Source organism: Mesoplodon bidens (assembly GCF_964165515.1).
Source record: "Mesoplodon bidens genome assembly, chromosome: 6".
Classification (NCBI taxonomy): Eukaryota; Metazoa; Chordata; class Mammalia; order Artiodactyla; family Ziphiidae; genus Mesoplodon; species Mesoplodon bidens.
Genome location: NC_138162.1, coordinates 84,403,862 through 84,429,620, shown reverse-complemented (window position 1 = coordinate 84,429,620; position 25,759 = coordinate 84,403,862). Strand labels below are relative to the sequence as shown.

The 25,759-nt window shown below is 40.2% G+C and overlaps 1 long non-coding RNA gene across 1 annotated transcript in view; it reads right to left on the bottom strand.

Moving 5' to 3' along the window:
* The window catches only part of LOC308619048, a 306,591-nt gene that overhangs the window by 151,715 nt on the left and 129,117 nt on the right, over positions 1-25,759 (bottom strand). Inside the window, exon 2 of the long non-coding RNA XR_014016115.1 lies at positions 8,121-8,337. This is a non-coding gene — a long non-coding RNA (uncharacterized lncRNA). The remainder of the gene's footprint in view (positions 1-8,120; positions 8,338-25,759) is intronic.

Here is a 25,759-nt window from a genome sequence, read left to right as displayed (position 1 = left end):
TTGCTGCTTTCAATAATTTTTCTTTGTGTTTAATTTTTACGAATTTGATTACTATTTGTCTCAGTGTGTTTCTCCTTGGGTTTATCCTGTATGGGAGTTTCCTGGACTTGGGTGGCTATTTCCTTTCCCATGTTAGGGAAGTTTTTGACTATAATCTGTTCACATATTTTCTCGGGTCCTTTCTCTCTCTCTTCTCCTTCTGGGACCCCTTTAATGCGAATGTTGTTGTGTTTAATGTTGTCCCAGAGGTCTCTTAGGCTATCTTCATTTCTTTTCATTCTTTTTCTTTATTCTGTTCCACAGCAGTGAATTCCACCATTCTGTCTTCCAGGTCACTTATCCGTTCTTCTGCCTCAGTTATTCTATTGATTCCTTCTAGTGTAGTTTTCATTTCAGTTATTGTATTGTTCATCTCTGTTTGTTTGCTCTTTAATTCTTCTTAAAGACCTTCTCTTTAGGTCTTTGTTAAACATTTTTTGCATCTTCTCGATCTTTGCCTCCATTCTTTTTCCAAGGTCCTGGATCATCCTCACTATCATTATTCTGAATTCTTTTTCTGGAAGGTTGCCTATCTCCACTTCATTTAGTTGTTTTTCTGGGGTTATATCTTGTTCTTTCATCTGGTACATAGCACTCTGCCTTTTCATCTTGTCTATCTTTCTGTGAATGTGGTTTTTGTTCCACAGGCTGCAGGACTGTAGTTCTTGCTTCTGCTGTCTGCCCTCTGGTGGATGAAGCTATCTAAGAGGCTTGTGCAAGTTTCCTGATGGGAGGGACTGGTGAGTAGAGCTGACTGTTGCTCTGGTGGGCAGAGCTCAGTAAAACTTTAATTCGCTTGAGTGCTGATGGGATGGGTGGGGCTGCGTTCCTTTCCTGTTCGTTGTTTGGCCTGAGGCAACCCAACATTGGAGCCTACTTGGGCTCTTTTGTGGGGCTAATGGCAGACTCTGGGAGGGCTCACGCCAAGGAGTACTTCCCAGAACTTCTGCTGCCAGTGTTATTGTCCCCACGGTGAGCCACAGCCACCCACCGCCTCTGCAGGAGACCCTCCAACACTAGAAGGTAGGTCTGGTTCAGTCTCCCCTGCGGTCACTGCTCCTTACCCTGGGTCCCGATGCGCATACTACTTTGTGTGTGCCCTCCAAGAGTGGAGTCTCTGTTTCCTCCTGTCCTGTCGAAGTCCTGCAGTCAAATCCCACTAATCTTCAAAGTCTGATTCTCTAGGAATTCCTCCTCCCATTGCCGGACCCCCAGGTTGGGAAGCCTGACGTGGGGCTCAGAACCTTCACTCCAGTGAGTGGACTTCTGTGGTATAAGTGTTCTCCAGTCTGTGAGTCACCCAGCCACCAGTTATGGGATTTGATTTTACTGTGATGGTGCCCCTCCTACCCTCTCATTGTGGCTTCTCCTTTGTCTTTGGATGAGGGGTGTCTTTTTTGGGGTGTTCCAGTGTCTTCCTATCGATGACTGTCCAGCAGCTAGTTGTGATTCTGGTGTTCTCGCAACAGGGAGGGAGAGCATGTCCTTCTACTCTGCCATCTTAGTTCCTAATCCCCAGGTCATTCTTACTAGCAGTAAAGTTTGGGAAAAACATGCCAGGATCCCTCCTTCCACAGAACTTTCCAAATGCTCTTCATTCTCCTTGGAAGTCTCCTCCTCCCTTCCTCTTCCTGCCATACCAGGTTTACTCATCTCCCAACTTTCTACTCAGGCATGACATCAGCAGGAAAGCCTTTCTTCACAACCCCACCCCACCAACACCATGTTCAGAAAGTCCCCTTTGCCCTGTGCTCTAATAGGACCACATTCCTTCCCTTCAACATACTCATCCCAGTTTAACATCATGCACTCATTGTGTGATTAGTTGGTCATTGTCCCTCCTCTCTCTCTACCAGATTGTGATATTAGGTACCATGTCTGTTGTCATTTATCATTGTTCCTACAATGTCTAGGCAGTAACTTGGTATCCATGACAATTCCTCAATAATAATTAATATGTGAATGAATGAATGAATGTGGAATGAATTAATGAATGAATTGGCTCTTAAAATTGACAGGAGATGTTGGAGATTAACAAATTATAGACTTGACAGAGTTATTTAGCCTCTACCTGGATATTTTTAGTGCTGGGCAATCTGTTCCACTGCTGGATAGTGTTAGAAAATTCATTTTTCTATTAAATTCAAAACTGCCCCCTTGTACCTTCCTACCAATGCTTACAGTTCAGCCTTGTTGGAAACACAGTCAGCCTGTTTCCCCTTAATGATATTCCCTTCTAATATTTGAATACTTTAAGCATGTGTCCCCTCTCTTTTCTTCTCCAACGTGAGTAAACACATTTGCTTGATTTGAGATAGTTCTCAGACTTAACTATCCCCTCCTCAGTTTGAGCACACTCTAATGAACACAGAAACAAGACAGAAACGACAGAGCCATGAAACTCTCACGTCTTCAGCATAGTAGCTTTAAATCATTACTTTGAGAAGATGAGATTGTTTTCTTCCTTCTACCAGTTACAGTTTAAACTACAAAGTCATTGAACAACCAAACAGCAATATCTCCAAGAAGGATTGTACCTTCAAGGCAATGAATCCACAGGGCACACGGGATTTATTGCAAGTGCTTTTACTGGAGCAATTTGTTGACAAATGCCCAAGAAGGAGTATAGAGTGATCAGTAATAATAAAACCTTACGGAGATCATTTCCCCAAATGCCATCTGGGAGAGAAACTGAGACAGATTCCTTAACCAAAGGTAGGTTTTCTGTACATTTCCACTGGTAGTTTTTATATGTCATCTCTGGAGAAATTTCGGATGTTTCAAATCTAAACCTATATCAAACCTGTTATTTATAAAAATAGCAAAAGGGTTCTATTTATCTCTATTCACTAATCCTAGCCAGCAGCTGCAAAGAATTGGAGTTTAAATCCTATTACTCTCTCATAGCCCCTATCCCCCAGGCTACAATGTCAAACTGATACAATTACTTCTGGAATGAATGAGGAGGCTGTCATACTGACCAACTGTTTCCACTGCTCAAGAGAAGGAGACAGGAGAATTACATGTCCTTCTAATAGCTGGAAACCTTTCCAAGGATCACTTTTACAGGTTGCCCCAAAAACCAGAGGCAGAAGGACCATGTCACTGCTTGGCTTTGGGCCCAGGAGGTCAAGTGTAACTTAAGACAGAGTATTTAGAGCTACTTAAGAGTGTGTTTTAAGACAGTGATGCTACTAACTTACAGTGAAATATGGCAGTAAATGACAGCCTGCAATTTGGACATAATCAAATTGCTCATGGGGTCACACAATGCAGGATAATACTGACCCAGTATTTTTAAGCTGAGAAAATTAGGGACAGAGCTGGCTATAGGAATAAAAGGAAAGGATTTATAATAAAAAGAATCCACAATCAGAATTGAAAAATATTGGAATTGGAAATACCTGATATCTATCTATCTATCTATCTATCTATCTAATCTATCTTGTTTTTTATTTAGAAAATTTTAAACATTTACGTAATTAAAAAGTCAAAACTAAATATAAAGTTATTTTCAAAGAGTTCCCACTTTTATCCCATTTCCATCCCTGTATGCCTACTCACCTCCCATAATCACTTTCATTTGTTTCTGTTTATACTTCTTGTGTAACCTCTTACCAAAAAATTATACATATATATACATATAAAATTTATATTTCACTTATCAATATATCCTGGAAATCACTATCACTTGATTATTTTTCACAACTGCACAACTGCATGGTACTACGTTGTGTGAAAATACCACAGTTTATTCAATTAGTCTCTTAAGAATGAACATTTATGTTGTTTCCAATATTTTGTTTATACAAATAATGCCACAGTGATGAATCTTCTGCATGTGTTTTCATTTTTGTTTTTCATGTTTGTGGAGTGTGTCTTCTGGGTAAAATTCCCAGCAGAGAAGTGCTTTGTAAAAAGGCAGAAAAAAAAACCAAAAAACGGTATAGATGATCTTATTTGCAAAGCAGAAATAGAGACACAGACGTAGAGAACAAACATATGGATACCAAGGGGGAAGGCGGGGGTGGGATGATTGGGAGATTGGGATTGACATATAAACACTATTGATACTATGCATAAAGTAGATAACTAATGAGAACCTACTGTATAGCACAGGGAACTCTACTCAATGCTCTGCGGTGACCTAAGCAGGAAGGAAATCCAGAAAAGAGCGGATATATGTATACGTATAGCTCATTCACTTTGCTGTACAGTAGAAACTAACACAACATTGTAAAGCAACTATACTCCAATAAAAATTTTTTTAAAATAAATAAAAAGGCAAATGCATGAGAAGTTGTGTTAGGTACTGCCAAATTTTTCTCCATGAGGTTGCACCACTTTGCACTCGAGAGAGGAAATGGTTTTGAGTGGCAGAGTGTGGGAAGGAGGCAAGGGAAGAGAACTCTTTTCTAATGTCCCTACAAACCTCTCTGCCCTGTCCAGGCTTGCCCTGTGATTAAACCTCTACTGTCAAGAATGTTTTCCCCTAAATTTGCCATTTTACATTAGGAAGCCACTGATAACTAGACCTGAAAAACTGGTGAGCCCACCACTGTTCTACACTCCAAGGACTCTTCTCTCCAACTGCAGCCTCTTCCCAGGCTAGGCCAACACAGAGACGAGGAAAAGCTCCTTAGAGCCATCGCCATCATGAATACCTATCTTTACTGGCCAGTCACTACATGCCACAGCCTGTGCTAAGCCCTTTGTTTGTGCTCCAGACTCTAAGCTTCCTCAGCTTCTCAAGGACTTTCCTTTCTCTCAGTTCCCTCTTTTACATTTTATAATAGCAACTTCTGCACCACGACTCTGCCACCCACACTCCTACTCCACTGGCTAGTTTCTATCAGCATATCAATTCTATACGACACCTCCATCTTTAAAAAGGAAAATAAAAACTCCTGGAGCCTTATCTGTCTCAAGTTACTACCTATTTTTTGCTCTCTTCTAGGCCCAATTTTTCAGAAATGTTATCTCCACTCCCTCATCCCCTATAGCACAACTTAATCCACTGCAGAATGGATTCCTCCTCCAATATGTCACTCAATCTTCTCTGACCAGCAAACATCACGTTGCCTGTTCCTGTGGATGTTTTTCTCTCATCTCCATTATTCTTTGGCAATTTTCAACACTTCTGAGGCCCCTCATTCTTGAACTGTTCACAATGTCTTTATGCCCTCTTCCTTCTTTGACTGTTTTTGACAGTTTTTCCTATGGGACCCGTTCTTATGATTTCCAAATAGGCGAGTTCCTTAGAGCTCAGAACTACACCATTTTCGTCTCTCTGCTCTCTAGTGGTCTCATCTGTTCTTGTGGCCTTTCCTCATGATGCCCATGTTTACTTTTCTCCATCCCAGTCCTCTTCTACGAGCTTTAGATTCACCTGTCTTACTGATGACGTGACAGCTCTACTCTGTCTCTTTAGCAGCATCTCAATACAGCATATGTCCAAAATGGAACCCCTCATTCCCCTCCCTAAACCTATGTCCCCATCACGAGGGGACAGCCTTAATTTTGCCATTTTCTTAAATTCCCACATGAAATTCATGAGCAAATCTGATGGTTGTGCCTTAAATTGTTTCTGCAGTGGGTTGCATCTCCCCACTTCCCCTGCCTCTCCTGGAGGTCATCTGCCATGATCTCTTGCCTGAACTACTGCAACATGCCTGGTCCTCCCTCCTTCACTGCTGCCCCTCAGTCCATGCTCCACCAAACAGCCAGAAAGATGTCAAATGTAAATTAGGTCAAGTGACTGTTCATATCTTGCCATTACTATCACAAAGTCATATGACTATCATTACTATCAGTAGCTTTTAATTGAACTCAGAATAAGCAAACTCTTAAGGCCTTTGCATGTCTGGCCTTTGAATATTTCTCCAATGGTCGTCTCATCCTACTACTACCAGCTACGATGATTTTCTTTTTGTTACTCAGATGCACTTAGGTTCTTCTCTTCCACTCTACATAGTTAGTTTCTTTTTGTCCTTTAATATTCAGCATGAATGTCACTTTTATAAGGAAGGCTTCTCTGACCTCCTTATAAAGGACAGAGGTCCTGCCTTGTGCTCTCATTTTCATGTTTGTTTCCATCATAGTATCTATTGCTGTTTGCTGAGGCTTTTTGGCCACCTGCCTCCACTCTACGAATATCTGCTGATGTATCCCCAGCACCTACCACATTGCTTGATAAATGGTAGGCACTCAATAATACTTTTTGAACGAATGAATTAATTAATGGATGAATGTAAACTCTACAAGAGCAGGGACCATTTCCGCCACATCCACACCAGTGTCCTCACTGCCTTGCACAAAAGAGAAACTCATTAAATATGTGCTGAATTAATTATTTAACCCCTATCTTAGAGCCAAGCAAACTGAGATTTACACAGTTTAAGCAACAACTCCCTGATCACACAGGGAGTAAAGAGACAAAGCCAGGACTTAAACCCGAATGTTTGACAACTCAATTCTTGAAATATTAGTGCTGGAAGGGACTTTGGAGATTATCTTGTCTAACACCTTGATTTTACAAATGAAGAAAATGAAGTTCAGGATGGTTTACAAGAAAATGAATAACCCTACATTTCTGTGGGTTTCACTTTATTTTAACTGCTGGTGAAAAGTGACTTATATTGCAGGAAGACAAACCATTTTTTATTTACACTCAAAATGTCAAATCCCATTTGCACTCAGAATACCATCACCTTGCAAAAGCTCTATCAACTTAACCTGCACAGAAAATAAAAGCTAAAAGCAGAATATGAGGAGACCTGGAATATTAAATCCACTGTCTTTTCTCTGCAGCCTTGATCAAACACCCTGATTTGTTGCAACCATTCCAAGATGGAAGTGTTTTGAATTCTAAAATAGCTTAGCACCAAATGTGTCATAATTATCTGAAACTATATTTAGAATGATGAAGTTTGCCATGAAATCTAAAATATGCTTCAAGTGTCAGTCTTATTTATAATTAATATGCCAATCCACCTTTGCAATAATCAAGCTTTACAGTCTCCCAGTGTTGGATAACTTGGATGCTATTTGTGTGTGTCTTTTTAATCTCACAATGATGATAATGTAGTTCTCCCATAGATCCTTCCTTCTCCTACAGATTGTCAAAGGAAATGTGATTTCATCCCAGTGGTATATTTTGTCTAGAAAACCAATGATTTGAAATGAAGTGTCTTGTCATACTGGTCACAAGTTAACGAAATCATTTTAACAGCACCACATTTACCATTCTTATGATCTGAAATTTGTTGTAAGAGGGCAATATGTTATAGTGCTTTAGTCCACCTCTTTCTTTATATTTAAATTCTAGGGTAATAGAAATGGAAGCCCCAGATTTTAAAGAAATATGCATTTTACTTTTTAAAGTGGATAATGAGTTTTAAAACATTGGCCAAATATAAAATGCTTCACTCATTTCATACACCTTTTTAGGTATCTTCTGTGTTTTCCATTGAATTTTTAATATTTGATAGACAAAAATGTTAGTCATGTGGAGCCCCATAACAATCCTGTTACCTTCTCAAATTGCACTGTATGAACAGAAAGCTTATCTGCTGATATTGACTTTCCTACCTTTACAGACTCATTTGGTGAGAGAGACAACAATTTGCTGGGGGTTTCACACACATTACGTGTGAACTGAACTGGTGTCTTGAGACTTTTTCTGCCATTGCAAATAGTAAGATATCAGTTGTAGACTAAGTAAGGTTGCCACGAGAAGCAAGAAAAGTACACAACTGAGAGTGCTTGGAAACTTTTTTTAGCAACTTGACATAGTAATTTTGTTTGTTTCACCTATAAAAACTTAGGCGTGTATTTTGTGTATTTTTGTTTACTAGTAATTTACTTTTATTGTACCTTAAAAAGGTATTCCTCAACAGTCTGGAAATTCAAAAACTGCTACTTCCCCAGTGATGGTTTGAAAATCACTGTCATAGACAAATGTCTTAGTTTACTTGTTACAAAGAACCATGTCACTAGGAATAGAGACTAAAAACAAACCCAAAAAACCTCAGTGCGTGTGAGAAGCCATTGGTTTATGTTGTTAGGTCAATGATACTCACTTGGTTCTTGCTCAGCTGACCTGAAATAAAACAGGCAACCTTCGGACTCAGGTCTCCTGTAGCATCATGGTGTTGCCAAAAACAGAAACCCCAAGCAGTCATTTGGTAACAATCCTCAAGATTATAAGGCTGAAAGGCATTGTTTTGTCCTCAGGTCATAATGTAGACTTCAGATCTCTCATCTGATGTGGCTGAATATCTGTTCACCCTTTATTACCTTTAAGAAGAAAATAACACAGTCTGTATTAGAAGAGTATAGTATGCTTTTAAATACTTTTAAAAGCACCTCTTGGGGTGTTTACTTATAAATTTATCAGTAAATATCCAATGCATACCTCACATGTGCCAGATAAGACACTAGGTGCAAAAACCTTGCCCTCCTGGACCCTGCTGTCTAATAGAGAAATCAAATACTAAGCAAGCAATTACATAAATAAATTTAAGATTAAAACTGTGATAAATGCTATGCAAATTTTAGGGAAATTATACTATGAAATTTATAGCAGATGGAATCTGACCTTTAAAGGATTGGGAAAGACTTGCCCAGAGGATACGTTCTTTAGCTGGGACCTGAGGAAGAATAGGAAAGCAGTGAAGAGTGACAGGGAGAGCTGTCCAGGCAGAGGAAAACTACGTCACTTCTTGCTTCCTTAGAGCCTGTTTTTTTTTTTTTTTTTTTTTTTTTTTTTTTGCGGTATGCGGGCCTCTCACTGCTGTGGCCTCTCCCATTGCGGAGCACAGGCTCCAGACGCGCAGGCCCAGCGGCCATGGCTCATTGGCCCAGCCGCTCCGCAGCATGTGGGATCTTCCCGGACGAGGGCATGAACCCGTGTCCCCTGCATGGGCAGGCGGACTCTCAACCACTGCGCCACCAGGGAAGCCTGAGCCTGTTTTATTGTGTGTGTATTCACTTCTTTTTTTTTTTTTTTTTTTTTTGTATTCACTTCTTAATGGAAAACACTGGACCCACATAATTATACAGTTGAACCCTGAACAACACAGGTTTGAACTGCACGGGGCCACTTATACGTGGATTTTTTTCAATAGTAAATACTATCGCACTACACAATCTAAGGTTGGTTGAATCCACGGATACAGAGGAACCTCCAATAGAGAGGACCAATGACGATAAGTTAAACATGCACCCTTTCGACTGCGTGGAGGGTGGATGCCCCTAACTCCATGTTGTTCAAGGATCAACTGTACTTTAAACATTAAAATCTTGCTCTTAGCTTCCACATATCCCCTGAACTCTTTTTTTGATATTTCCCCCATCAACGTCCATCCAGCCCTAAAATGCTATTTAGAGTACTGCTATACCAGCAAGCATGAGCAGGACTAGGGTTTTCCTTTCATCTATACAGCTTCTAAAACCTGTGCTTCCACAAATTCTCTTTGCTCCAGCTTTCAGTCGCTGCCTCTCAAATCCCTGCCCCCAGTAAGATTCATAATGTGCAATGAACTTCAGCCTGACAGTTCCCATATCTCAAGCTCTTGCTCCATTTGGCCTTGGTGGGATCATATCTAGTTACAGAGGTGGACCATATGACCCAGGCCAGGCCATTTGAACAGTGCACTTTCCTGATGCATTGTGACAGGCTTATGAGAACCAACAAAAAAGATGAACGTTTCCTATATAGTAGAAAAAAGTATGAGAGATGGAGAGAAACAATTTTTGATTATGTTGTTTCAATCTCCTACACAGACTTTCTTTTTTCTTGAAATATATTTGACATATAATGTTGTAAAAATTTAAGATATACAACATGTTGATACAATACATTTATATATGGTAGTATGATTGCCATCGTAGTGATAATTACCACCTCCATCACATCACATAATTATCATTTCTTTTTAGTGGTTGGAATAATTATGATCTAGTATCTTAGAGAGTTTGATGATTATAATATAATATTGTGGTCTATATTTACTATACTGCACATTAGATCTCTAGGACTTATTTACTACTAGCTGCAATTTGTACCCTTAAACAATACCTCTCCTATCCTCCCTCCCATCCCCTGGTAACCACCATTTTACTCTCTGTTTTTACAAGTTTGGCTTTTTTAGATTCCACATATAAGTGATATTATACCGTATTTGCCATTCTTTGTCTGATTTATCTCACTTAGCCTAATGTCCTCAAAGTCCATCCATGTTGCAAATGGCAGGATGTCCTTTAACACAGACTTTCTCGAAGCCAGATGTATCCCTGGAATTTTTCATTAAATGAGATAATGACTCTCCTCACCTTTTTTTTTCTTAGTGAGTTTTCGGGTTAGGTTTTCTTTCATTTGCAAATCAGAGTCCTAACTTTCAAGTATCTATAGCCTATGTCAGTCTTCTGATTCAGGTATTAGCAGCAGGTGTGTGAAAAGCAATGACCAAAGTCCTGAAGTGTCCAACAGAAGGCAAGGTTATCACACTTCAGGAACAGTGAGGTGGCAATTCACTCCAGCCCAAGGCTACCAGGTACACATCCGTGGATGAACAAGTTGGGGGTTTATTAGCAAAGGAGAACACCCACCACAAGGAACTGTGGGTATCTCAATAAGAGAGTATTAGAAAGGACTTATGGTATTTTGAGGCAGGGTCTAAGGAAGTAGGTGCTCTCCCTGTATTGAAGGCTGTCTGAAAGAGGCAATGATTCTATAATAGGTTAGCTCAATAAATTGTACCTATAAATAAGGCAGACTAGAGTGAGCTATAATTGCTAAAGAAGTAGCAGTCCTTCATATTAGCCAAGAAAGGGGATGTCTGGTACTTTGTGGATTACACGGTGATTTTATTTTTCTCTGTGCTCAAAAAAATTATGCAGTGGGCTCGAGTTTTCTCATTTTATCCCGGGCTGAGAGTGCTCTTGCCAGATGTTCATGTTCTGTGAGATTGTTTATGTCCAACAGGACAATAGCATGTCTAGCTGTGAGCACCAGGCCAGCTTCTAACAACACTGAGGACTGGCTGTTAGCATCAGACCAGTTCCTGGATGTCAGGGTCTGCTGTTTTTCTCTTTCTTGTAAGGTAAGAGACACAGAATCACAGTGTAAGGGGTCTAGACCCCTTTTAGGTTGAACTTGGCACTTCTGTTCCCAGCAGCCACTCTTTTCACAGGCAGAATAGGAAGCTTTCCTCCTCATTTTGTTTGGAGAGGGCTAAGAAGGCTTTGGTAAAACACCTTAATTTTTCTGCAGCTGAATAATAATGACAGAATTCCCATTAACAAGGATCAAATTTTCTCACTGCTTAATGAAAGAAATGTCATAAAATTCAAATTCCCCCAGTAAAGGCAACACATTATTTAACTCTAACATCTCCCAGTAAAGAAATGGTGACCCACAAGACAGACGGTATTTTGACGATTACTCCAAAAGGAAGTATGAAGGAATCTCATTCCTTGACTCAGCATTAGCATGCATGGAGGAATCCTAAGTTCTTCTTTCCCACACAGGGGGTGACCTCATTTCCCTTGATGATTCCCCATTCTTCTCTCCCACCTACCACACAAGGGACCACCAGGAGGTTAAAGACGGAGAGAAAGGGCAATTTTAAGCCCAGAGTAGCTCACCTAGGAACCAGGAGGCCGAGCTTCCACCTCAAGGAAATGTAGCTCCATGCTTCGTTACCTGCACTGCAGAGCTATCAGGAAATGCAACAGGTTTGCCAAACCCAGTCTTTCTCCCACAAAGTTTAGGGGCCTGTACAGCTACTCCTGTATATATTGCAAACATATCTCTTTAACTTCCACTAAACACTTTGACTTCTTTCCTTCCTGCTGTAGAACACATCATAATGCCATAGTAATTTCCCTTCTGCATAGTCCTTTGCCCTCAATAATGACATCAGGCCAGAACACATGGGAAAGTATTGGAATAATTTGATTTCTACCAGAAGGTTCTATCCCTCTCCTGTCACCTCTCATTTTCCTTCTGCTCCTGAAACAGGTATCAACTCTTCTTAGCCATATTTCTTCCCACTTACCCTATGAAGAAAAGACTGGGTTTGGAAGACCCAAGTATGACTTATTTTCTTTCTTTTATTGCCAGAAAGATCTATTCATACTGTATGACCCATTTCATCCTCTTTAATCTCTCTTTCTAATTAGTCTCCACAAACTGGAAAGTAAAGGATTCACTCATTCATTTATTCATTCAATAACATTTATTGCTAGGCACTCAGTGAATGAGACTGATATTAGATAGTTTCTTGATAAATAAAGGGAATAGAAAGGAGTCTGTGAGCCCTGGACACAACAGGTGGTGGGTAGGAGGTCCTCATGAAAGGAGACAAGGGGCAAAGAAAGGAGAGCATTGTCTTTCATTACTTTCACAATCATGCCCTTTTGGGATGCTCAGTCCCAGCACTTCCAGTCGCGTCACTGTGAGCCAATGAATGCAAAACTTTTAGGGAAGAGACTTAACTCATGATCCTTAGGATATGAAGACTCTGGTTCCAGCCACTACTAAAGTGACCTGGAGAATTTCAACATTTTCGTTTGAGAACGTGGGACAGTTAATGTGCTACTGTGGAAATCAAAACTAAACACTAAAAAATGTAGCTCTGAAATAGTGTAGTCCAAGAAACCCTGAGGTTTGGACTGAGATATGTTTGTTGTAGGATAAGAATAGGTATGTTAATCTCATGCAATTTTATCCTTTGGGTTTCTCTGGCGTTTTTAAGTGAAGTGATCTTATTTTCAATAACCTTAATAAAATTTGAGTTTGAGAGAAGCATAAAAAAATCCATATTTCATCCCAGGTCAATGTTCTGCTCTATTTTAATTTTTAAGGCAGTGTGAAGAAAAGAGGTTCAAAAAATAAAACAAAGAACGTCTCTGCTAATGGTGAAAACTGATGTGCAGTGGGGTATTTTGAAGCACATGAACTTCCAACATAAATGAGATTTTTGTAGCTTGTCCCTAGGCGGTAAAAAGGTTACTGTAAAAATTGTTTAAATTGTCCTCAAAATTATAATATATTTAGAAAGAAAAAATGAAACTTGTACTATAAACTTTTGAGGGCTTAGTTGTTGGTATGTGATCATGTGTGTGCTTTTTTTCAGTTTTATATTCTTTATTTTTACAGAAAATTATAGCATTGTAGGTATCTGAGAGGGAGAAACCACAGAGAGCTACAGTAAGAAATACCCAGCTATGTAAATCAGTTTCAATCTGCCTTTTGCCTATATCTGCCACATTTTAGTCTGTCTGCCCATGTTTCTGCTATTCATCTACTGGAGAAAACTCCCACTGGTATCGTACACAATGTCCACAGGTATTATAAATATCCTTTCATTTTTCTCCACTGAGGGATAAAGCACGGGGTCAATTCAAAGTCAATCTTAAATTTTTAAGGCAGGCAAGTATATTGTTTGCATACAGATCAGCAAGCTGTCCTTTACTTAGGGAAAGATTTACAGATACTTTAAAACCAGGCCTAATCTATAAAACAAACAAGCACAAAGCTAAAACTAAGCCGAGAGAAAGAAACACAGAGAGAGAGGACAGATCAAATTGTAATAGCTTTGAATGTTTGTCACAGAAGAAAATTATTTCTGTAAATTGCTTTTGGTTAAGAATTCAAAAGCCCCAAGTGAACTAAATTGGGAACCATGATACGGGAGTGCTCAGGAGTGACTCTGAGCTGCTTGGCATCATTTAATTGTAATTGAAGTTACCACCATAAAATGTAGGTTTCAGGAACTGATTGGTTTGGAGGTTTTGTTGTTGTTACTTAAATAAAATCTTTTCAATTATCTTTGGCTGGATCATTGCACATTTGCAGTTTGTTTCGGTCAAACAGAACTTATCTGTAAATGTCATCCTCTGAAAGTCATTCTTCTTCTGCTCACCCTGAGGAAAAACTGCAGTATCCTAGGAGAAGCCAGAGCAGATGACCAGGACACTGGTGCATGCCCTGCTCCCAGGACTTAGTCATGGAGATCACTCTCTCAGACCCCCGAAGGGGGCTGCCTGCTTGGCCAGAAATCAGAATGAAAGAGCAGGGGAGAAAGGGCTACAAAAACAAACCACACTTAGTCAAAGTGAGTCAGTGGCTGAGTGAACACAGTTTTGGTGCCGCCAGACCCTGGAGACACCAGAACTGGCTGTTACTCTCCCCAGGACTTTCTCTACCTGCATCCTCACCCCTCCATCCACCAATGGCCATGCTGAGGTTGAGCCTTTTACTCTTAGGACATTTCATGGCCTCTCACATTAGTCCTGATTTAAACCCATTTTGCAAAAAGAATCAGCTTTTCACAATTTCTAAGGCCTTGGCCTAAAGGGTAAACTCCTAGAAGCAAACGATTAGTCTTTTAACAACTACCAAAAAATACTTTTTAAAAAAGTTGTCATTATAAATTACAAAAAATATACAATTATTACAATCACAAAAGAACCTCCCATAATTATATAATTACAAAAAAAAAAATAAATAAAAAATAAAGGAAAAGAGCCCTGACAGTTTGGTTTCACACTGGTAGGCATGAGGGAGTCTTCCTAACATCCTGTCCAAACATTATCTGGGGCACTGTTTCCTAAACATGCTCTGGAAGTGCTGTTTTTCTTGAACTGTTAGTAGGTATTTCACACACACACGCACACACACACACACACACATACACAGGCACAAAGTTTAAAAGTCTAGGGGAAAGAGAATTTCCATGAGGTGTCAATATGTTTATGTGAACTTTGGATCTCTAAAATACAAATAGTATATATAATACATCATTTTCCAAAGCTATTTGTCCACAGAAATGTTTTCTGAAGCATGTGCCTACGTATAACCCTTTTCTCTTTGGCCACATCAACTCAACCGTGAGATAATCAGGTACAAGTACGTTTTCAGTATCACTGCTTTAATTTTTCAAGACACTTCCTTGAACACCACATCACATGCCCTTCCATTCCCACCTCTTGTCCATCATCCTCCTAAACCCACTCGAATCATTTCAGCTGTCTCCCTCTCACTGTTTTCAAGACTTCACTCAGGCATGTTCTCTTCAAGAAGTTTCTTTGACTTTTCACAGCTTCCACCCTGTATTAGTTTATAGGCTACTGTAATAAATGACCAACAACTGAGTGGCTTATAACAACAGAAATTTATTCCCACATAATTCTAGAGGTCAGAAGTCTGAAATCAAGGTGTTGGTGGAGCCACACTCCCTCTGAAGGCACTAGGGGAGAGTCCTGTCTGGGCTCTGCCAGCTTGGTGGCTGTAAGCATTCCTTAGCTTTCGGCAACAAAACTCTTTCTACCTCCATCCTCACATGGCCTTCTCTTCTATGTCTTTGTCTTCTTTTCTGTCTCTAACAGGGACACTGCCATAGGATTAAGACCCACCCGAATCCAGAATGATCTCATCTGGAGATCCTTAACTTAATTAAATCTGCAAAGACTCTTTTTCCAAATTAGGTCAGATTTACAGGTTCTGGGTGGACATACCTTTGGGAGAGCCACCATTCGACCCACTAGACAGCCCCAGGCTGAGCCCATGTCCCCTTCACCATCCACTCCCGCCGCTTCCCCAGGACCTCTGACAGGTCCGTGTCACAGCACTTACCCTGCTGTATTATAATGACTGTGCTCCATCCCTCATCACACCACCCATCCTGTAAGGCCCTGAGCACAGCATCAGTGTTTGATCTGTCTTTCAATTTCCATCACCTGATGCATAGTGGTGTTTCCATAAATGTCTGAATGAACGAATGAACTATCCTTCCTGCATCGTTAAGGCTGTTGCTATTTAGCCTACTTCCTTTCCCTGCGTAGTCATTATATCATTACTCAAAGATCCCAAAGTCACAGTTGTTCTCAAATAGTTACCTTTTCAAAAATTTTCAAGGGATTGATTCATAATTTGCCACCTGGTGGGAAATGTTTGCCTGGTTAGAAAAAGGCTGGCAGTTGTTTTGATAACTGGCCTCATTACTGTTAATGTACTGAAAGGGCAGAGAAATGTCTTGAAATGTGCAACTGTTGTCCAAAGAACCAATTACTACACTGTTCACCTACCATGACTATTATCCACCAATGGCACTGGATTCACAGAGTGTTGGAAAGGCTGGTGGTTGTCTTGTTTTGAAGTGACTAGTACTTTTGCCTATGTGTTTTTGCCTGTGTCCTGCCCTCAACACAGAAGGTCCCGATAGGTTACTTACCCCCATAGTGAGGAAATGTAGACATTTTCAAAGACTGCTCTTTGCCCTTCAGATACTGATAACTGATCTGGGGTGAAGAGAAATATGAACAACTCTCTTCAGTGCCCTGAGGTATGTGAAAGGCACCATGTGTGGGGTGCGGCCCCTCCTCCATGCAATCCACATTATACAGAGGTTCCAAAAGTGTCCAGAGCAGAGCCTTTGAGACTCTTTGATGCAAATTCAAAGCCCTTAGTGTGACGTATACGGGTCTTCCTTTCCTCAGCTCTTCAGCCTCACTTCTCTCTCCAGAACATGCTTCAGCCTCACGCACTATTTGTCGGTTCCCAACGGGCCACGTTCCCTTTCTTCTCCAGGCGTCTGAACATGCTGTGAACTCTGCCAATGCCATCATCTGCTGCCTCCTCTCTGCTCCCCTGCCCCCCTCTCCTGTCCACACTATTGGGGTGTCACCTGGCTTATTCATCTTTTGGGTATCAACCTAGATGGTACCTCCCCTACAAAGCCTTCCCTGAACCACCCAGGTCAGAAGTAAATGCCCTTCTTGATTATGCTCTTAAAGCTCTTATATATGACCCTGCAACACTGTGTTGCAGTCGCCTGCTTGCTTATCTGTCTCTTCCATTAGACTGGGGGCAACCTGAGAGCACTGCCACGTCTTGGTACACAGAAGGGATTCAGTACAGACTTGTGGAATGAAGGAAGGAAGTGTCTTCCAGAACTAGCCAAGGGCTTGCTTGTCTGCTTGAACAGGGATCCACCCAGCCCTCCTCAGCCTCTTCTCCTCCTCCCTACAAGTTTGAGCTCACATACAGGTTGACAGATCTGGGTTAGTGAAACCCCCAGCAGCACCCAGCAGAACGCTCCCGCTCATGTTTCTATATGCTTCCAGCCATGGGGAAAAACGATCTGTTTTCTGACTTTGATGCTTGTTGAATTTTAATGAAAATAAAAATGCCATTTCCTTTTCTTACATTAATGCTGAGAGAAGGCTCATGTATAAGCAGAGTCACCAAACTTCCTTTCCTTCTTTTTTTTCTTTGCCTCCCATACCACGTTTAGATTCCATTGCTTGTTGCATCAGAATAAATCATCAGGGCCTGCCCAAATTTAAGCAGCTGCTAGCTTTCCTGGTTTTTCCTGTTGGCTGGATAGGCTTTTTGCGAAATGGCTCTCATACAGAAGAGGCTGCTTCGAGATATGTTCTAAATGCCCACAGAATGTTGTTATACCATCTAAATGGGGTTCCTTCACTTGTTTATTGAACAAAAAATGTGTACTATGAATGAATGAATGAATGATGTCTTCCAAAACTGAGTGCCCTCTGTTTATTTGGCCCTCCGGTAATTAGTAATCTGGCCTGGGCCCTGTTCTGGAAGAGGTAGAATGAGATATCTATTAACCTTTCTTCATGATCCATCACTTTTAAGACGTAAGACTTAGATAATCACCCTGTTCTTTGACCCTATGAAGACTAGGCAGTATCTGGAGTTAATATCCTTTTGTTTCATAATCAGGTATGTTTTTCATTCTCTAGGCCATAAATTAAACTGTAATAGGTTTTTAAAAAATAAATGCTGGGTTTATTTATATATTAGGAAAAAAAGACTTTTTGTTACAGAAGGCTTAGAGTCACAGAAAAATTGAGAAGAGATACAGAGATTTCCCATATACCCCCTATGTATGCATATGTCCCCACCCAGACATAGCTTTCCTCGTTATCAACATCCCCGACCAGAGGGGTACATTTGTTACAACTGATGAACCTATACCATAATCAAAATCCCCCAAACGCCATAGTTTACATTAGGGTTCACTCTTGGTGTTGAACATTCTGTGTTTGGACAAATGTGTAAGAACATATATCCATCATTATAGTGTCATATGAAGCAGTTTCACTGCCCTAAAAATCCTCTGTGCTCCTCCTATTCGCCTACCCCTCCTAACACCCCCATCTATCTTCTGGCAACCACTGATCTTTTTACTGTCTCCACAGTTTTGCCTTTTCCAGAATGTCATACAGTTGAAATCATACAGTATTTTGACTTTACAGCTTGGCTTCTTTCATTTAGTAATATGCATTTAAGTTTTCTCTCTATGTCTTCATGGCTTGATAGTTCATTTCTTCTTAATGCTGAATAGTATTCCATTGTCTGGGTACACAAAAGTTTATCCATTCAACTACTGAAGGACATCTCGTTTGCTTCCAAGTTTTGGCAATTATGAATAAAGCTGCTATAGACATCTGTGTGCAGGTTTTTGTGTGGACATGAGTTTTCAATTCCTTTGGGTAAGTAACAAGAAGCACGGTTGCTGGACCATACGGTAAGAGGATGCTTAGTTTTTTAGAACCTACCCAGCTGTCTTCCAAAGTGCCGGTACCATTTTGCGTTCCCACCAGCAATGAATGAGAGTTCCTATTGCTGCACACCCTCAGCAGCATTTGGTGCTGTCAGTGCTCCAGATATTGACCATTCTAATATGTGTGTAGTAGTATCTCACTGTTGTTTTAATTTTCATTTTCCTAATGACATACGATGCTATCACAAATTTTTCAAGGAAGGTAAGAGCCTTTGTCCTTCCTACTTGGAAACTCTGGAAGGAAGGTTACCTCTTCAGTTCTCAGCTGCTTGCTATATAAGGGTAAATATAGGAAAACAGTGATAATAGGGATTTTAGATATGTTTTTTGTTTTTTCGTTTTTTTGTTTTTTTTGCGGTACGCGGGCCTCTCACTGTTGTGGCCTCTCCTGTTGTGGAGCACAGGCTCCGGACGCGCAGGCTCAGCGGCCATGGCTAACGGGCCCAGCCGGTCTGCGGCATGTGGGATCCTCCCGGACCGGGACATGAACCCGTGTCCCCTGCATCGGCAGGCAGACTCTCAACCACTGCGCCACCAGGGAAGCCCTAGATATGTTTTTTCAGGTTCATATCCGATTGATAATTCCCCCAGGAGCAAAACATCCTTTGACAAATGTAATAAAGATTTGTCAGATGATTCTTTCACATTAATAGAAAATTTTTGTTTTAAAATATAAACTTGAAAAAGAAGTGTTTTGATATGAGAGAGAATGACTATGAATGACTACAAAACAAGATAATTGCCCTCTTTACTGTTGTCTCTGGATAGCTGCCCAGAGAGGAAACATTCCATGAGGCCAGAGCTTCAAATCAGTTTATAGTCCTGGTGGTCTGGAGGGCACAATAGATTACCTACCTGCTACTTGATCTGTGAAAGCCAGACAGTCTTAAAGCCAGACTTTACTGAAAATCACTCCAATAGACTAACTCCTGTGATCCCAAGTGAAATGAATTTAGAAGTTGTAGATAAAATGTTTTGTGAGGGACTATGATAATTAAAGATCTAATGAAAATGCAATACGACCTACTGTTTTCTGTAGTTTGTGGAAGAAAGGCATTTATCTAGGTCTTTGGGTAAATGGTACTTTGGCCACTGCTCTTAAATTTGGAGAACTTTATTGAGCACCACTGAAACCTATAACTGCGATAAATAGAATCTGCATCTGCAAGGATATGTTTTCAAGCCTTTAACGTTCATTTAAATTAGGATGGGTAAGTTTAGACCCCTTAGTTTTACTTTATATTCTTCATGAAATTCTTACCTACTGGCCACTTTTAATGTGGGACTTGCTTTCTACAAAGACAGATAGTCCAGTCCCTCCAGTAGGTTTTCTTTTGGGTGATGATAGGATAGCTTCACTTGGATTTTACCAGATATCCCTAGCTTTGTCCCAGTGCCAATGTTGTCAATTTTCACACTATTAGAGAAAATTCCTCTGAGCATACAAAGGAGATGCTATGGTGGAGAGGTGACCTCACTAGCCAGGGTCCTTTATAATAAAATATTGGATATTTTCACAAGCTAGGTAAATACTTTCATCCTTATCAGGAATTTACTGACTAAGGGGAAACAGACTAAAAAACAGATAATCCACAATACTGACCATGTCATTCTGAACAGAGGGAGAAAAGAATTTCAGCTTCTGTCATGGGTAAAATAAGAGTAGTCTTTTCAAGATAGAATGCTGAACTCTCCAGTTTTTCTCCTGAGGACTGACAATCTCTAACTCAAAGAGGAAAGTCATTAACAACCCCTTAGTCACAGTTCACCAGGAACCAGGCCAAAATCAGTTTTACTTCACTCCCACCCTCCACTGGAGACACAGCCATTTAAGACAAAAAGTTCATCTTACTTTGGCTGTGCTTGAAGAATTTCAGCCTTGTGGATTTTACCATTCTATCATAAGCTGGCAGAAAATAACTGTAGTAAGGTTGCCAAATAAATAACACACAAGCTTTTGCAACAAGTTTAAATACAACTCCTACTGACGAGCTATATGGATATAGCCATAGATATGCCCTATCTCTCATTATCAAGGAACTTCTACATGCCAGGCACTGAAAGTTGCTGCAAATACAGACATTTTTCCTGCCCTCAAAAAGTTGATATCAATTGGGAGTAGGGGGAAGTAGACAAATAATTATAGAATATGATAATCTCTATAGTTGCCCAGAGGAAAGAAGGTTAATGCTTCCTTCTTAAGGAAGGAAGACATTCACCACCAGACTAAAACTCTCCAAACTACACATATCAATAGCAGCCATGACACCCAAACCCTTGCTTCTCAATGTATGGTGCCCAGGCCAGCAGCACTGGTATCACCTAGGAGCCTCAGGCCCCTCTTACTGACTCAGTCATTAATAAGACCCACAGTAGTTTTGTATGCTCATTAATTTTGAGACGCACTCCTCTAAAACAGTGTTTCTCAAACTTTAGCATGCTTCAGAATCACCTGCGAGGCTTGTTGAAACAGATTGCCTTGTGTTTCTGCTTTATAAGTCTGAGTAAGGCTCTAGAACATGCATACCTAACAAGTTCCCAGGTGATGCTGCTGCTGCTGCTCTGGGGGCCATTTTGAGAATCACAGGTGTAGGAACCTGAGTCCAGAGAAAGAAGTAAGTATGAAGACTACATATGTTCAGGCTCAGAAATGTCTCATTGAGGGAATTAGGAAAGACTCTGATATGTTGCACACTCAGGGGCAAACCTGCTCATTAGTAGCTGAAACTTCCATCCTGTGTGCCCTGCCTAGATAAAAGATGTGCATTCCCCTTACTACCAGTCTCTAGAACAGCGTGGTGCTCAATAGCGTTGTGCCTTCTTTTTCCATGAGGTACGTATGGAAGATCCTGTTCTTTGACTGACTCTCCATCCTTGTTTACACCACTGGTTGGAAGAGTACACGCTGAGTCTCCTGGAATAGTCCACCTGCTCCAGCACAACTTGTCAGAAAAGCCAGGCAGTGAGAGAACATTGAGCACTTAGCCAGCTATTAATAAAATAACCCTAGGTTTCCTATGTGGCTGTTGCTTCTTGTGAGTACACATCTAACACACACCAAGAGAGAGTATGCTAGGAGTTAATCCTGAAAAGCCATCTCAAATACCTTATAGTCAAACCATATTAGTCCATATTCACAGAGTTATTCAGAGCAAACAGACTGCCAAGGATTCGATTCCACTACGTAGAGTGGCCCCTCAAAAGCTCTAGAAACTGAAAATCTCTTATGGATGTTTAACTTGAATTTCCAGGCCAACCACACTGTCTAGTGGCAGATTACAACGGTCTATGTACAGAGAGAAGCTAAGGGGGCTTTTCCCACATGCTCCATAAATTAAGGCCATGCCTTTTCAGGGTAAAGCACCCTATGTTAATTTGTTTTACTGAAAATTTCAAAAAGGATACAAATCATGACTCCTTGAATATGACATTACCTCACTGATGTTTCTTCACTGATCCTATTTATCTTGATTTTTTTTCTCCATTTCCACTGCCTGTTCTAGTCCACACAAGCTCCAGGAAGTAAAAGGCTGGGTTGGAAGGATTCTGCCTGGCATTCTGGTCGTGCCTACTTTGATTATTATTCAACAGTTCCAACCAGTTGTGTATAATGTAATATGATTTATGGCATGTTAAGTGATGGTTATCTGCACTCACATGAAGTAAATCCATTACTCTAAATACTGTATGTATTTCCATACACCCAGAAGACAGAGTCCCTCTTCCTTATTTTGTTGAAATGCAAAAGTGGTTATTTTTTCCCTTCTCAAAATATTCCAGAATTGTCAGTTATAGTGCTAAGCTTCTAAAAACTTAAGTAATGAGGGAGCTATGAACCCTGCTAATACTTATTTATTCAAAATAATTGGGAAAAGCAACTGGCTTTTATTCACATATCGTATCGATCCTCCAGAATCACCATCTTTGAAGGAGGTGCTGTTGTCTTAATGTCCTGGGGGAGGAGAGAACTAAAACTGCTCCAGCTACAACTCTAGAATGCACTGCTGACACAGCATGTCACCACTAACTCCCTTCTTCCAATATTGGTAGGGAAATGGGTGTGAAAAGTGAGGGGGATTGTATATGATATGCTCAGCTTGGCCATTACAAATGTATATAGACTACCCAACCTACACCTAATATTACAACAGCAATAGGACTAGGCATGCTCTGTGAATATGAGAATACACACACATACATATATATTATTTATACACACACACACATACACACAACACTCAAGCAATACAGATCTTTGTGCAAAGGAAAAGTTATGAACCAACGTTTATCTTTTTTTCCTAAGGGAAGAAAGCAGGGGCAGAAGAGAGCTTTTACATCATCCATATAATTACCTAACTTGCCCCCTTCATTTTGCCTGGGCAGAATAAGCTGTGTAAACCTAAAGGATGAAACAGGACCTTAAAGGTTGAATTAGTATCACAGTGCCAGAGTTGCTGTTAGCTGTGAAATGTTATTGCACTTTCCTTCTCCTAAGGACATTTTCTTTTCTACCACTGCTAATTGCCAAGGTAAGTTTTCTCTAACGATGCACCTTTGTCTTTCACCTTACTCAACAGTGTGAAGAAGATAAGATGAAGACCCACTGAAAACAGGCGAAACATTGTAGGCTGAGGTTGGTAATACAGAATCAGTTACAGGCATTTCAATTCTTCCATGGCCATTGTGGTACATTTTATGCAGAGTAATAAACAGAAATATCTCTGAGAAATTTCCCAGACTTCTTGTCTTATATACATAGACATTTTATTATGATATTATTAAGGTTGGGAGAGGATGGAGAAGATTCGAAGCGGGCTAATTTCCAGGAAGTGTCCTTATAATGGAATCCATGTGTCAACTTAGCAAATAAACATCTTTCCTCAGACCCAAAAAGAGTCTGGATTATGGTAAATTCTGTTCTATGGGTACAGTATTTGAATGAGCTTCCAAAGTATGCTTTTTGCACAAATTTATGGATGTAAGGCTGCAAGGATCTAAGCAAATTCAAATCTTTCTTGGCCCTTCTGTCTTCAGAAATTTTCCTAGGAATTATATATTTTCACTGCAAAATATGTAATTTTCACCTATTTGGCCACCTGCCTCCAGTTATGCAAAAATGGTATTTAAAACTTGCCCCTCAACTCAGTCTGCAGCCTTTACCTGCCTCTTGTTTTCTCAATGTGGGGAGAAGGAGATACTACAAAGACTTGGAATGACTGGGAAATGTCTGCAAAGGAACAGGCTGAAGTTCACAAGAATTGACACTGGATTCATACCCTGCTTCAAGGCAACAAGTGATGCGTGGAATGCAGAGAGGGATAGGTCCTAACCCTCCAACCAAAACTTGGTCTGTAATCTCAGATGCTTTTTTATTCCCAGTAGAGCCATGGTGCTGTAGGGATTAGAGCCAAGGCCTGTGGTGACCCTGTTGCATCACTGAGGGATACTCTCTTCACCTAGAAAAGGAAATTAATTTTACTTACCCTAACTAGGCAATTGTAAGGTTCAAAATGTTTCATGGATGTGAATGTGCTATCCATGGTACTATCAATGCACTGAAGTAAACTTTTGGAAGGCAGAGATTTGCAAAGGTTTCCTTTTCTCTCTGAGACTTTCCTCAGAGAAAATAAAGGTAGATAATAAATGCATTGTGTTCAGTAGCAATAAAGCAGACCTTCAATAAAATCAACTTTTATCGCCACAAAAGCTATACTAGTCTATCTCTACTCTTAAAAACTACAGCCAACAAACATAAGAATTCATATAGGAAAAAAAGTCATCTCTGGACCCTAGCATACATATTACTTTTGAAATGTAAAAGGCCTATGAAAATTTAAGGCAGTGAGCTAAGGCACATATTTGTTCTCAAACACTCAGATTTCCAAGAACTCTCTCTGGACCTTATGCTTTACTCATTAATTACAAATATATATATATATATATATATATAGTATTGCACACTACTGTAACTGCTCTGAAGATTGTCTTTATTTGATGTGTGAAGAAGAAAAATTGATCACTGATACAGGTTTCTTTAGTCCATTTCCTCTCATGTAATGCAATCCCTAAAAAGGCCTTGCAATGTTCAGTGGTGTCATTTTACATCTTATTTATGCCCTGTTATAGAAAGGAATTCAGGTAATGTGTGTTGAGCAAAGTGACAAAACTATCAGCTTTATACAATAATTCCAGTGTCTAAGGAATATATATCAAGGTATTTTGTCCCTATGAATTACAGTGCCAAGGCCCCCCATATGGGCTTTGCTTTGTAGTGGGCTTGTTCATAATGCCTAAGCTGTTTGTGTTTGTAGAGGAGAGGAGATGAATGAGATATTAGAGCTGTGTGGGAAAATTCTCACTCTCAGCAAAACTAGCCTATTTATAGGATAATCTTAAAGCATGAGGTATTTTTCATTCTGACCTTCACTGATACAAGAAAAAAATCAACGTAGATGGTTTTTCACGGAGGAAAGTGTAGATTTTCACTTTGGTGGCAATTGGGAGTTGTGTTTGCATCTTTTCTTATTAGAATGAGTTAAGAACAATGAGTCTCCAGTTTCATTTTTGTACCATGTCCTTACCCACTTCCTCAATTCCTTTTACCAGAGGATGTCACTCAATGCACCTTGAGATCTTGGCAATGAAAACATAGTACAGGTCCTTCAAATGCACTGGGCCAAGGTTCCCCAGGTCAGAACATAATGCATCACTCCCTAACGATGGCAGAAAGCTAAGAAGACTGTTTTCTTCCTGATCAAACACGGTACACTCAGGACCTAGTTTACGTGTTGAGGTAGGAAAAAGAAAAAAGCATAAGTGATGTAAATTAGAAGATTAGTTTGTTTATTTGTTTAATGTATCTCATATTATTTCTAAAGTGAATTATCATTCGACTTAGCAATGAAATAAAAATAACTCACACTCAGATAGTACTGTAATCTGCTAAATTGACCCAACTACTTCAAAATCCTAGGTAATTACCACTGCTGGTGAGTTTGTGGGGAGAAAGGCAGAGGCTCATTCACCACCAAGGCAGCAGCACTTGGGACGGTCTTTTATGCCTCTTTTACCCACTTCTAGGAATTTATCCTATAAAAGTGATTCAAAGTGAGGCATAA